This window comes from Rhinolophus sinicus, chromosome 17 (assembly GCF_057876585.1).
Source record: "Rhinolophus sinicus isolate RSI-liver-muscle chromosome 17, RSI-T2T, whole genome shotgun sequence".
Lineage (NCBI taxonomy): Eukaryota > Metazoa > Chordata > Mammalia > Chiroptera > Rhinolophidae > Rhinolophus > Rhinolophus sinicus.
Genome location: NC_142517.1, coordinates 61,257,780 through 61,272,997, shown reverse-complemented (window position 1 = coordinate 61,272,997; position 15,218 = coordinate 61,257,780). Strand labels below are relative to the sequence as shown.

At 41.8% G+C, this 15,218-nt stretch overlaps 1 protein-coding gene across 1 annotated transcript in view; it reads right to left on the bottom strand.

The window, feature by feature from the left end:
• HACD2 (3-hydroxyacyl-CoA dehydratase 2) overlaps positions 1 to 15,218 on the bottom strand; it is an 88,278-nt gene that overhangs the window by 55,867 nt on the left and 17,193 nt on the right. The gene's annotated exons all lie outside the window — the stretch shown is intronic.

Genomic DNA, 15,218 nt, shown 5'->3' with positions numbered 1-15,218 from the left:
TTCAAACGAAAATTTAATACGGACATTGAAGAAAGAACCAAACAACCAAGAGAATTAAAATTCATTTATATATACTGTATATATATATATATACACAGACACACATATATACATACATATATATGTACATGTGTGTGTATATGTACATATATACATTAATAAACATATATATATATATATATATATATATATATATACACACACACACACACATACAAACAAACAAATAAATAAATAAAAGGGATCAGAGAAAATGTGGTTGAAAGAGAAAAAAGGCAAAGAAGATCCAACATTTCTCATATTTGGAGTCTGAGAAAATGAAAAACAGATTTGGAGTCTGAGAAAATGAAAAACAGATTAATGAAACAGAACTAAAATTTAAAACTATAATCCTATAAAACTTTCCATAAATAAAAAAAGGCCTAAATCCATACATGGAAAGGGTACATTAAGTACCTAGGGAATTTGCCCTACAATGGTCAACTCTAAGGCATATCCTAGTACAACCATTAGACTTTAAACATAAAGGAAAAAAAATTCTCAGTGATGTCAGCAAGATGGGAAAACAGAATTATTCAGTGCTCATTCCCTCACAGAAACATCAATTTGAACAACTATAATGCACAAAAGTACCTTCACAAGAGCTAAGGATTCCAGATGAGAGATTACAGCGCTGGGGTAAAGCACAGAAATAAGAAAACACTCATTGAAGAGAGCAGAACAGTTTCACATCACCTATGTGAGCCAGACCTCAAGCCTGGGCAGTGCAACACATAAAGAGATACCCTCCGCATGTGGAGAGGATAGTGAAGTAACAACCAAACTTCACCACACACCCCAGCACCAGGCCTGTGCCTGTGACTTCCAGACCAGGCTCTGCAGCCTATGGCTGCAGTAGCTGCAAGGTCCGGGCTGACCCCAGTGACCTAGGCTCTAGAACTAGCCAGGCAAGCTTCCATGGTTGCAAGCTCCAGGCCAGCCTCTATACACCTAGGACCAAGGCCCATTCCCATGGATCCATGTTCCAGGCCCATCCCAGTGCCAAGCTGGCCCCTGTAGACTAAGGCTTCAGGCCTACCCAATGCCAGACAGGCCTCTGAAGTCCCAGCCTCCAGGCTGGCCCCCTTGTGCCCAGGCTCCAGGCTTGACCCTGCTGTCCCAGGCACCAAGCCCACCCCTGTGAACCCAGGATTCAGACCCTCTCCAGTGGACAAAGGCACCAGGTCAGCCTGCCTGAGGACTCCAGCAGTAGTAAGCTGGACCCCACCATATGGCCTGCCCAGAATCTCTGGCCAAGCTGACTGTTGAAGGGCTTTCCCTGCTGAAGCTGGTGTGCAAAGAGTGAACGAGGTGCCTACTTCTTCAAATGTGTAGCCCATCAGGGCAAGGCCACAATAATCATGAATAATTAGGGAAACATGACACTACCAAAGGAACAAAATAAAGTACCAGTAATTGGCCCTAAAGAAATGGAAATCTATAAACTGCTTGACAAAGAATTCAAAATAATTGTCTTATAGAAGCTCAGTGAACTAACTACAAGAGAACAGAGAGATAACATGAAATCAGGGAAACAGCAAACGAACAAAATGAGAAATTTACCAAAAAGCAGACACCATAAAAAAAATACCAAACAGAAATTCTGGAGCTGGGAAAAAAAAAAAAAGGATTGAACTGAAAAATTCCATAGAGAACTACAATAACCGACTCAATCAAGCAGAAGAAAGAATCAGTGAACTTGAAGACAGGTCATCTGAAATTACCCAGTCAGAGGAACAAAATGATAACAGAATGTAAAAGAATGAAGAAAGCATACGGGACACCATCAAATTAACTGATATACACATTATGGGAGTCCCAAAGGAGCTAGAAAAAAAGAGGACAAAAAGATTATTTAAAGAAACAATGACAGAAAACTTCCCTAATCTGGAGAGGGAAATGAACATCCAGTTCCTGAAGACCAAAGAATCCCAGTGAGATTAAATTCACTGAGATATATAACAATCAAACTCTCAAAAGTTAAAGACAAAGAGAATTTTGAAAGCAGCAAGAGAAAAACAACTTAGCATGCACAGGGGAATCCCCATAAGACTAGCAGGGGATTTCTCAGCAGAACCCATGCAAGCCAGCAGACAGTAGGATGATACATTCCAAGTGCTGAAAGAAGAAAGTGCCAAGCAAGTATATTATATCAGGCAAGGCTGTCCTTCAGAAATGAAGGTTAAAATAAGATTTTCCTTGATAAACAAAAGCTGTGGGGTTCATTACCACTAGGCTTGCCTTATGAGAAACATCAAAGGGATTACTTCAGGTTGAAATGAAAGGACACTAACAACAGGAAACATGAAAGTATAAAACTCACAGTAAAGATAAGAATACAGTCAAATTCAGAATACTCTAGTATTCTAATGGTGGTACATGAATCACTTAAACTCTAGTATAAAAATCAAAAGACAAATGTACTAAAAATAACTATAGCTACAATAATTTTTAAAGGATACAAAATATATAAAATATGTAAATTGCAACATCAATAAAAGAAAAGTTAAAGTGCAGAGTTTTTATGTGCAAAGTTAAGTGGTTATACAAAATCTGTTCAAAAGAGGCCATGGCCATTAAAAGATGCTTTATGGAGGTGACCCGGGAGTCCTGAACCAAGATGGCGCATTAGGTAAACACTGTGTTTACCTTCTCTCACAACCACATCAAAATTACAACTAATCTACAAAACAACCATTATGGAGAATCGCCTAAAATCATGCTGAACTGAAGCCTTTCAACTAAAGACTTGCAGAAGAAGCCACCTCCAGACTGGCAGGAAGGTCAGAGATGCAGAACGGGCTGGTCCCACACCAGTGTGCGACCTTTAATGATTGGGAGGGGTATTTCCACTGTGAGGGTCCCCCCTGCCATCCCCTAAAGGAGCAAGAGATTCCAGCTCCACCCCAGCACAGGGTTCCAGTGCCAGGGAGAGAAGTCCCCATGATTTTCAGTTGTGGAAACCAGCGGAGATTGTGACTGAGTGAGAATGAGTGTGACTGCACTTCCAGGCACTCCTCTTAAAGGGACTGCGCTCGGACTTACCCACCAACAGAATCACTTGCTCTGAGCTCCAGTGCTGGGGCAGCAGCTAGAAAGGCAGCAGGGATAAGTGGTGGGAAATTGAACTGTCTGGCTTGGGATGGGGGCCAGAGAGGCGGCTTTCTCCTGGACTGGGGAGCTGACGGAGGCCATTGTTTCTTTGCTGAGCCTTTCCCCTTCCCAGCATGTGAACACAGGCAGCCGCCATTTCTGAGCCTCCCACGTTAGTTCACCACGCCCTGGCGATCTGAGACCTGGCCCCGCCCAACTTTCAGGCACACCCAGGCTGCTTTCAGTGGCTTTTTCATGCAGATTGTCTGCTTTGGCTCAAGCTGAAGACTTTCCTAGGGTCTCTCAAAGGTTTGCAGAACCCAGAGAAGCAGCATCTGTACCTCTGGCTGAGCAAGCCTAAGCTGGTACTAGCGACAGCCGGCCTTGGTTTGCAGCTTGGCCTTCTCAAGGCACTTCCAAGCACAGCATGGGCGGCAGCCATCTGTGGATTTCTTTCTGGCTCCCGCTGGGTGGCCCCAGGTAAGGCACGGGCTGTGGCTGATGTAGACTTACAGTGGATCTCCTCCAAGGTGGTCCTGGGGCTGATGTGCTCAGTGGCCAGCTTCAAAATAAGCTGGAGCATCACCCAGCCACCTCCAAGTACGGCATACCCAAGGTGTAGATTGGGCAGGCACCACAATCCTGCTGAGGCAGATCCTGATCTGTAGGATCAGCCCCTGCATAACAACTCTTCTACTGTAGTCAAAGCCAGTCCTTAGAACCAGTGAGCCCAAGATTCAGTCTGTCACATTGATGTGCAATTATCAACCAAGGCTCAACTACAAGAGAAGGGCACACACAACCCACACAAGTAACACACCTGGAGTGCATGGCTCAGATGATCAGAAAGACTGCACCACTGAACCCTACAGCAAATCTACTACATAAGGCCACTCTACTAAGACCAGAAGACAGAGCAGCCCTATCTAATACCTAGAAACAAACACAGGGAGGCAGCCAAAATGGGGAGACAAAGAAATGTCCCAAATAAAAGAACAGAACAAAGCTCCAGAAAAAGAACTAAGCAAAATGGAGACAAACAATCTATCAGACGCAGAGTTCTGAACACTGGTTATAAGAATGATCAGTGATCTCAGGAAGAACTTCAGCAGAGAGATAGGAAGCATAAAAATGGAGATGGAAACCATAAAAAAAAAAAAAAGTCAGAAATAAAGGATACAGTAATGGAAACAAAGAATATATTACAGGGATTCAACAGTAGATTAGATGAAATAGGGGATCCAACCAGTGATGTATTAATAACAGAAGATAAGGTAGCAGAAAACACCCAACCAGAACAGCAAAAAGAAAAAGAATCCAAAAAATTGAGGAGAGTTTAAGGGACCTCCGGGACAATACCAAGCATACCAACATTTGTATTATAGGGGTACCGGAAGAAGAGAGAGAGCAAGAAATTGAAAACATATTTGAAGAAATGACGAAAACTTCCCTAACCTGGTGAAGGAAATGTGCATACAAGCCCAGGAAGCACAGCAAGTCCCAAACAAGATAAACCCAAACAGGCCCACACCAAGACATATCATAATTAAAAAGCCAAAGGTTAAATACAAAGAGAGAATCTTAAAAGCAGCAAGAGAAAAGCAGTTAGCTACCTACAAGGGAGTCCCCATAAGGCTGGAAGCTGATTTCTCAACAGAAACTTTTCAGGCAAGAAGGGAGTGGCAGGAAATATTCCAAGTGATGAAAAGCAACGACATACAACCAAGGTTGCTCTACCCAGCAAGGCTGTCATTTAGAATTGAAGGACAGATAAGGAGCTGCCCAGACAAGAAAAAGCTGAAGGAGTTCATCACCACCAAACCAGTATTACAAGGAATCTTAGAAGGACTTCTTTAAGATGGGAGGGGGGATAAGGACGGGTGAAAGGGGAAGGGATTAAGAACAAATTGGTTGTTATACAGTGGTCATGGGGATGTAGGGTACAGCATAAGGAATATAGTTAATATTGTAATAACTAGGTATGGTGCCAGGTAGGTACTATATCTATCAGGGTGATAGAAGGTTGGGGGCAGAGTGACAAATTAAGAAATACAAATTGATAGTTTTAATACAGTATGGGGGATAGACTCAACAATGTTGTAAAGATCATGTAAGATGCCAGAGGGGTACTGGACTTACCAGGGGGATCACGTCATAGACTGTGTAGATGCCTGACCAATGCACTATACACCTGGAGAGCTGAAGTAGAATAATATTGAATGTCAACTATAACTAAATATATAGGTATATATAGTGACGGGATGTGGAGTACAACACTGGGAAGACAGTTGATGGTATTGTAACACCTATAAAAGATGTCAGGGAGGGTAGTAGCTTGGGAGGGGGTTATCACTTTATGAGGGCATTAAATGTCTAACTATTACATTGCTTTGTACACCTGACACTAATAAAAAAATAAATTAACAAAAAATTACAGAAAATGCTTTATAGAAACCTCATAGCTACCACAAAGAAAAAACCTGCAGTAGATACACAAAAGATAAAATAAAAGGAATCAAAGATATAAAAAAAAAATCATCAAATCACAAAGGAAGACAGTAAGAGAAGAAAGAAACAAAGGAACTACAAAACAGCCAGAAAACAATTAACAAAATAACAGCAGTAACAGTACCAATAATTACTTTAAATGTAAACAGATTAAATTCTGCAATCAAAAGACAGAGAATCTGAACGCATTAAAAATAAAAAAGATCCAACTACATGCTGTCTATAAGAGACTCTTACATTTAAGGACACATACGCTGAAAGTGAAAGACTGGAAAAAGATATTCCATGCAAATGTTAACCAAAAGGAAATAGAGGTGGCTAAATTATAACAGACAAAATAGGCTTTAAGTTAAAAAGTATCACAAAAGATGGAGAAAATCACTATATAATGATAAAGAGGGCAATTCATCAAGAGGATATAACAATTTTAAGTTAATCTATGTACCCATCATCAGAGCACTAAATATATACAGCAAATATGAATAGAATGGAAAGAAACAGATAGCAATACAATAATTGTAGGGGACTTCAATACCCCACTTTCAACAATGGATAGATCATTTTGACAGATAATCAATAAGGAAACAGCAAACTTAACATTATAGACCAAATGAACCTAACGTACATAAACAGAACATTCCATCTAACAATGGCAAAATACACATTCTTTTCAAGTGCACATGGAATATTCTCCAGGATAAATCATGTCAGGTCACAAAACAAATCTTAATTTTAAGAAGACTAAAACCGTATCATGTATCTTTTCTGATCACAATGGCATGAAACTAGAAACCAATATCAGGAGTAAAATTAGTCAATTAGAAATTAAAGTGGAAATCAAAAAATATCTGAGACAAATGAAAATGGATACACAACATACTAAAAGTTATAGGATGCAGCATAAGTAGTTCTAAAAAGGACGCTTAAATAACCTAACTTTACACCTCACAAAACTAGAAAAAGAAGATCAAACTAAATCCCAAGGTAAGAGAAGGAAAGAAATTAAATAAAGATCAGAGTAGAAATAAATAAAACAGAGACTAGAAAAACAATAGAAAAGATCGAGAAATCTAAGAGTTGTTTTTGAAAAGATAAAACAAAATCAACAAACCTTTCCCTAGACGAAGAGAAAGAGACTCGGGCCGGACCGGTGGCTCAGGTAGATGGAGCACCATGCTCCTAATGCCGAGGTCGCCAGTTCGATTTCCACATGGGCCAGTGAGCTGCGCCCTCTACAGCTAAGACCGTGAACAACAGCTCTACTTGGAGCTAGACTGCCATGAGTAGCTGGAGGATGGCGTGAGCTGCCATGGGCTGCTGAGTGCTGCCGTGGGCTCCTGTGTGGTGCCATGAGCGGCTGGTGGCCAGCGTGAGTGGCCAGCAGCCAGCGTGAGTGCCCGGCAGCCAGTGAAAGCTGCCGTGAGCTGCTGTGAGTGGTTGACCGACGACTGGCGACCAACTGCCTCAGCCGGGGGGAGCGCAAGGCTCATAATACCAGCATGCGCCAGGGAGCTGTGTCCTACACAACTAGACTGAGAAAACAACGGCTTGAACTGGAGTGTGCAGTAGGGGGAGGCGGAAGAAGAGGGAAAAAAAAAGATATGCAACATCATTTGTCATTTAAAAAATGAAAACTAAAACCAAGAATACCACTACACACATATTGCAAGGGCTAAAATTCAAAATACCAATTGCCGGTAAGGACCCAGAGCAAGAGGAACTCTCATTCATCGCTGATGGGAATGCAAAGATCGCCACTTTGGAAGATAGTTTGGCAGTTTCTTACAAAGCTAAACATAATCTTACTATACAATCCAACAATTGTGCTGTGACGTATATACTCAACTGATCTAAAATTACAAAATTATTTCTTTGTCCACACAAAACCAGCACGGAAATATTTACAGCATCTTTACTCATAATCATCCCAAACTGGAAGGAACCAAGATGTCCTACAATAGGTAAATGGAAACTGGTACATGCAGACGGTGAAATGTTCAGAAATAAAAAGGGATGAGCTATGAAGCCATGCCAAGACATGGATGAATCTTAAATGCAGACTGTTAATTTAAAAAACACAGTGAGGTAGGAACTCTTGTTAAAAGAAAAAAATCAGTGGAAAGATATTCACTATAAGAGAAGAAAATATCCTCTCTCCCAGGAAAGCTCTACAGAATAAAAGACATAGCATTATTAAACATTAGTCAGCATTCTTCCTCCCTTTATTAATACATTACTTAACAATTCAACTCTTGCTATACAATCATAAATCAAGTAATTCTTTTGTTAAAAGATGATTCAAGCTTTCACCTTTTAGTTCAATGGAATTTACTCAACTGTCACTACTAGATGGTTTTTCCAGCTTCAATGGACTAACGCCAAGTTTATTGACTTCAGACTGTCACAAACCATCTTATCAGAGAACTTCTGAAACAAGGGATTTGCCTGCAGCTTTTTAATTTAAAAAATAAGCTCATTTTAATTTTAATGATACCTTGTGCTTTACAATTAAGAAATATTTATAAGATAACCTTCTTTGGGGCAATGTGGGAAGTTCCAGCTTTTCATTACCTCAAATATTAAGAATGACCAAGTCATCACTGATAGAAAAACATCCTTTTTTTTTTCCTCCTGTTAACTTACTCATTCCTCTATTACAGCTATTGATTCATTACTATCTATTTTTTATTATAAGTCCTGTAATTCCTGAGAAAAATCTCCTCACTAATACAAGGGTGCCATCTAGTGATGAGCGTGGGTAAATGTATGACAGGAAATCCTGCTCTCTAATGTGGCTTTCAAAATACGTTAAGAGGAAAGAACTGTACTAAAACTACTGTATTTGAAGCAAGTTTCCTAATTCTCATACATTTAGCATATCATCTTTTTATATGACTACTCAGATAATTGACATTCATCTCTGAAGTGACATCAGTTATAGTTCCAAGGAAGTTCAGAACATCCGGCTGAAAGGAATGTTAGAGACCATCTACTTTCTAGTCCAACCTCTCGTTTTCTGATGTGAAAACTAAGGCCTGGAGGAAGGATGCCTGACTTGTCACACAGCTGGTAGTGTTTCTGCCAGGGCTCATTTGCCTTAGCTTGGCTCCTGATGGACTGGACAGCAAGATAATATTATCTCACAGAGAAGCTATTTTAAGTATCTCAGTAACAGTTTCCCATTCAAACCAAACCTCTAGCTGTTCCTGCAAGGATGGCAGAAGGTATAATTCCCTGGTCTAGGGTCTCTTTGTGGCTTTCCCTTCTGAACTCCAAGTAGGCACAGCAACCCTCGGGGATTAAGTTTTGCCCAATAATCATCGATGGCAGAAATGCTACAACGTACTGAGTGCTTGCTAGGTGTCAGTCAGTGTGTACGGGTTCTGAGGGAGTCTCCTACCTGCTTAGTCACTTTGGGCTCCTAACAAGCATGTTCTAGTTCTCCCTTCCTTTCATCTCAGTATATTCACAGAGAACAGGGAAAAACTAAGCTGGGCATTACAGGCTAAGGAAATTGTATGTACAAAATAATGGAGGTGTGCAAAAGCAAGGTTTATTTGGAGAAAAGGGACTGAAGCTTTGGGCATTGGGAGCAGAAGACGCAGATTCTAAAACTCTTTCCTTCTTCTTTGCTTGTCTGGAGGGGAGGAGGCAAAATTTGATCAGGGGGCAACAGGATGAAGAGCCAAGATAGACGGAGCCTAAACCAGTCTGGTCTGATTTGGGAGATTATGGTTTGAACATGCTCACACAGTCTTGATACAGAGTTCTGGTGTTAGGATGCTGGAAAACCACTGTGCTGAACAAATGACAAGGGCAGAATTGCAAGGAGGTGAAGGCTGACTTTGGCAACCTCCTACCCAGGCCTCTAACCTCCCCACTGCACCCAGGGCGCCTCGCCACGAGCGAGCCTTAGAAGCCCTAGGAGCAGAGATAGGCTGGTTTGCTGGGAAAGGTTATGTCTATTTTCCCACCTCAAAGGGATCCGTCTTGCCCCCACCTTTATCACCCCCAGGCAGACAGCGATATCTGAATCTGAATCAGAAACTTTTTGTATTCACATTTGTGAGGGGGCCAGTAAAATGGGCTTGGGAAAGCACGTCCCCAGAATTGAGCCTGCTAATAAGAACAGGGCAGAAGAGCCAGCAAGGTCCACGTGACGTGTCTGTCGGCTCCCAGTCACAGAAAGGAGTTAAATCTCAGGATCAGAAACTACTACTTTGGGAATAGACTTTTTATACTGTTTGTATTTTTAAGACTTAACCCCTTTTTGTTCTTCCGCAAGATTTGGTGAAGTTCATTTTTAAAATGTCAACTAAGCTAAGTAAAACCAAAGAAGGCAGTTTTTGTTCCAAGAAAGTTCAAAGAAAACGGTTATGTTTTTGTGTCCAGGTATACCCACGAGGGCTGGGTGAGGGGTGAAAGCAGAATTCCAGGTGAGCGAGTCTGGAGGCATTATCCCGTCCCTCCAGGAAGCCTCCTTTTCAGAGTTTTCTTCTGCTAAAACATGGAGGGTTCCGTGTCAGGTTTTAGTAAGTGATCGCAGTTCCGACACAGTACTGTACCGTAAATGACTGATAAAAAGCTTGACCCTCCCCGAGTGTGGGGGAGGGGGTGTTATAGTGTAAAGAGGATTGGTGGGAAGGAGAACATTTCTGTTAGGAGGAGATGGGGTCCTGTGGTGCTTGTCTCCCCAGCAGCTGCTCCCCTTCCCTCCTGGCACTGTTTGTTACCACCTGTATGAAAAACCAGCCCGAAACCATATGCCACCTACTAATATTAAGGTGACTGTGAATTTCTTAAAATGGACTTGCAAAAAATTAAATAAAAGGTGTCATCACTTTGAGAGGACTGCAAGCTGGCACATACAGCAACTATCTGAAACCACAAATCTAGGACACACCTAAGTGCAAGGCCTTCCGTCATTGTGTTGATGAAATCCAAGTGTTGACACTCAACTTTGCATTGATATCCTCTGGGCTATGACTGGGCTCCTGTTCAGATACCTGTTCTACATTTTCAATCAAAAGAGAACTTCCTAAGTCACTTATATTGACAGTGTAATTTCCAACACAAAGGTTCACCAAATGCACAACGTCACATCTTACCAAGAGTACCTTCAGTTCCAGTCCGTCTACCTCTAATTTCCATCCCAACAAGGGGGAAACCATAGTCCGAAGTTATCTGAGAACCACCCCATATCCCATGTCTCTTCCATAATCTAACCTTGAACACAACATGGAAAAGCAGATTATACTTCTCTCAATACAAACCGTCCCACATGACTAAAGAAAGCACAAGTCTTAACAGTCTTGTGAAAGACTACTACTCAAAGAGGGTTTCTAAAAAATTTTTCCCATTTCCAAAAAGAAAACTATTGCATAAATATAAAGCACTACACATTTTAGGTTGAGGAGAGCTGCAACCACAGCATTTGAGAAATCCTGTCCCTGGATTATTGATTATTGGGACAACCTACTTTGAAGAAGTTGGGGCATGGGAACCTACTGGCAAGGAAAGAAGGCTTGACTTCCTCACAGAAAAGAGCCTCTCACATGGAAGTTTAGTTTGTTTCTGGAGGCTATTTTTTCCAAGTTGCATTGTTACAACCATCAACAAGAAGCAATTCCAACCCATCCTAAGAATAAGTGGCCCTGAATTACACTGAAATGGTAATTTAAGAAAAATAAGAATATGCAAGAGTTACATTTATATAAATCTAAATATGAAACATTACATTAGGGACAGAATAAAAACTTTTAACATTCTATAACACTGCATTGCTTTAGTTAGTAACAGTTACCGTTTTATTGGGCAATTTTCAACATCACAGTTTCAGGCATTGTGCTGTTTTTCATGCATTGTCCCATTTCATTTCACAACATCCCTATGAGGTACGTATTATTATTCCCCTTTTATTCATGAAGAAATGAAGGTACACAAAAGTTAAATTACTTCCTAGAAGTCACACAGCTAGTAAACAACCCAGGTCTGACTGGAGTCCAGACTTTTCATCAACCGTATGTAAACTAAAGACAGCTCAAGGCTCTCTAACAAGTTTCTAAAAGACCAAGCTGTTACAGTGAAAACTTTTAGAAAGCCGCAGGAAAATAAACCATCATTCCAAAAATAAACTTAAGTTGTATGAGTAAAAAATAAAGCACTGACTTTAGGCTAATGCTAGCAACAGCCTAATTTTTATTATTCTCATTAATGTAAGTAACTGAAAACATTATGAAATACGTTTTGGAAATTTTCACCAGAATTTGTAAGATTATGATCAAATGTTCACTGAGTTCCCACTAGGTGTTGGGATATAGAAATCAATAAGAACCAGTTCTCATTCTCAAAAAATTCAGTGGCGTTGGTGGGGGATACAGGTACAGTGACACACCATAGCACATTGCAGAAAGTATAATAAAGGGTGAGGTGCAGGGTATTACAGAAAAAGTGAGGAACAGTATCTAATCTAGTCAGTCGGTGGTAGGGGAGCTTACTGGAGGAAGAGTAGTGAACAGTTGTCAGCTGAAGTGTGGGCTGTTCATTCCAGGCAGAGTGCAAAGCCTGGCACCGACCAGAGGCAGGAAGCAGTGCAGCATCATGGCACATGGGGCACACATAGGTCAGGGTCACTGAAGCATGGAGTGGGCAGCAGGAAATGGACACAGGTAAGGCTGGCAGGTGGGCAGGGCCCAACTCATAAAGAAGTTTAAACCAACAGAGAGTGACAGTTTAAACCAAGGGAAGTGACATGCTCAGAATTATCCTTTTAACTAAATCCCTTGAGGGCTGTGTGAAGAAGCATGGACTTGGAGACACACAGCCATAGGTTCAACTCCTGGCTACAAGGCTCAGTAGCTGTGTGAACTGTAGCACAGTATGAAACCTTCTAAGCCCCTGTCCTGTCAACTGTAAGATGGAAAGTGAGATAACGAATGTAAAGCACTGGAACACAGTAAACGTTCAATAAATGGTCGCTCTTATTACTGTTATAGTATTGTAAATCTAGAATTTCAGAGAGACCCATACAGGAGTCAAGAAGAGACACGCTGAGGCCTTGAACAGGAATGAAAAAAACAGGACAATCTGAGATTCAGGAAATAGAAGTGACAAAACCTGATGACCAGCTGGTTATGGGCGTGTGGGTCAGTGAGAAGGAGGCACCATTGACAAGCTCTAGGTCTAAGCTGGGTCACTGAACAGCTGGAGATGGACAAGACACATGGGAGGCAGAACAAGTCTGGGAGTCTGAGCCACGTTGAGGAGGAGGTATGCAATCAGGAATGGATATCCAGAAGGTCAACGGACAAGTTTGGAGTCTGGGGTGTAGGTGCAGCTTAGAGTTAAAGAAGCAAGTGTCATAAGTATCTCACGCCATGAGAAGGGAAGTAACCACCCACAAAGGCCATGCTCAGTCAGAGGAACAGTGAGATAGGTCCCACTCTGGAAACACCCACAAATAAGGGGCAAGAAGAGAAAGAGAAGCCCCAAAGAAAGAGAAGAACCACAGAGGACAAGAAAGGCCAGCAGGGCTCATCACAATGGAAGCTAAAGTGCGGAGCAGGCTCTCCTGGAGGGAGACAACTAGTTCAGAAGTAAGTTCCATATGTGTCTTCAGAATTTAGCAGAAACTGTTGCTGATTTTAGACCAGAGGGTAATTTTAGTAGGACAATGAGGGCAGAAACCTGACTGTTGGGTTAAGGCATAAATGGGAGCGAAGAAGTACAAAGTCTACCATAAATTTTGTAAAAGGGATGAAGAGTAATTATGTACTGGTAAGGGAGGACTGTAGCATCAAAGGTTAGGTTAAAAATGAGTTTTAGGATGGATCACTCTGAGCATTTTGTGAGCAAAGAAGGAAAAGACAGAGACAAAGGGTAATCATGCGGGAGAATCACTGACGGAACAAGGTTCTTAAGGAAATAAGAAGGAATTTGTAAGTATCTACTGTGTGCTAGGGGCCACCTGTCAACAAACCATCAGAGCAGAGTGTGACATGGATGCTAGTCCATGGAATGCTTTCCACCAAAGGAGCTCAGAGGGGTTGACGGCAGGTTTCCTGAACCCAAGCCTGTGCCGCTTCACCTCTCTACTCCCACTGCCCAACAGGTTCTGGCAGCCACCTGCTAGGCATTCACTCATGTTCTTGGGATGAATGAATATTCTTGTCAGAAACTTTATTTGCAGGGGTAGAAATTTTATAAAGAGGTACGAGAATATATTCTAAGACAAATACAGGGAATTTGGGTATTCTAGTACAATGAAATATTAATTAAAGTAATAGTACACATGCTCAGAAAACATATGCATTGAACAGCTTTGTAGGCAGCTGAAGGTTAAGAGAGCTGGAGAGAATGGGGGGCACAGGGTTTATTATGTGGAGAAGGCCTAAAGTGGTTCCAGAACTCTGGGCAAATATATCTCCCAATCTGCAAGCTTATGTTTAAAATTCATGGTTAACACTTAAGGTACAAATATTTTCATCTCCAAACTGTAGAAAAAGGATTAAAAAGGAAATGTGTGTGAGATGATACATCAGTTAAAACCTATTCACCATAAAAATCAAAATGAGGGGCCCGGTGGCTCAGGTGGTTGGAGCGCTGTGCTCCTATCGCTGAGGCCGCCAGTTCGATTCCCACATGGGCCAGTGAGCTGCGCCCTCTACAGCTAAGATTGAGAACAACGGCTCTCCCTGGAGCTGGGCTGCTGTGAGCAGCCAGAGATTGGCGTGAGCTGCTGCGGGCTGCTGTGTGCTGCCATGAGCTATGAGTGGCCGGCAGTGAATGCCTCAGCCGGAGGAGTGCACGGCTCACAATACCAGCATGGGTCACAGAGCTGTGTCCTACACAACTAGACTGAGAAACAACGGCTAGAACCAGAGTAGGGGACAGGCGGAAAAAAGAGGGAAAAAGAATCAAAATGATATATCAGCTAAAACCCATTCACCATAAAATCAAATCAGTTAGACAGGTTCTGGCCCAGAGGAGTCTGGTTCCAAGCAAGGTTTCACCATGTACTGGCTGTGTGACCTATGCCAGGTCCTTTAACCTTTTCTGGGAAAGCAGACCATGTGAAAGATGAGTCCCCAAGTCCCTTTCAAATCTCTCTCTCAAAGGATCCCTTCTCGGATCACACCCTCCTCTGAGGATCTAATGAAAGCTATGAATTTTACACACTCAGCTATCAAATAAACAGAAACATGCATACAAAATTCTGCAAGTTATCTGAGAAATCCCTGTCAACCTTTTTCCTGGGAAAAAGTGGGAAACAGCCAAGGTACAACTCTTTATAATGAAGATGCTTTTTTGGTCTTCCTTAAAAGTGACGGGGCCAGGTACCAGAGTGACGCCTGCAAGACCTATACAGTGTGCTCTGTGTCCACCTGAACTGTAAGTTTCCTCAGCTCTAAATTCCCCAGTGCCAAGCACATTGTCCTGAATATATTAAGAACCCACTTAATTTGTGAATTAAGTTGATCACAGCCATTATGGTTTGGATGCAGAATTAAGCTGATCAGGGTCATAATGGTATGGATGCACCTTCAGCGCTTCTGAACCAGTACGAATTTCAAATCCTC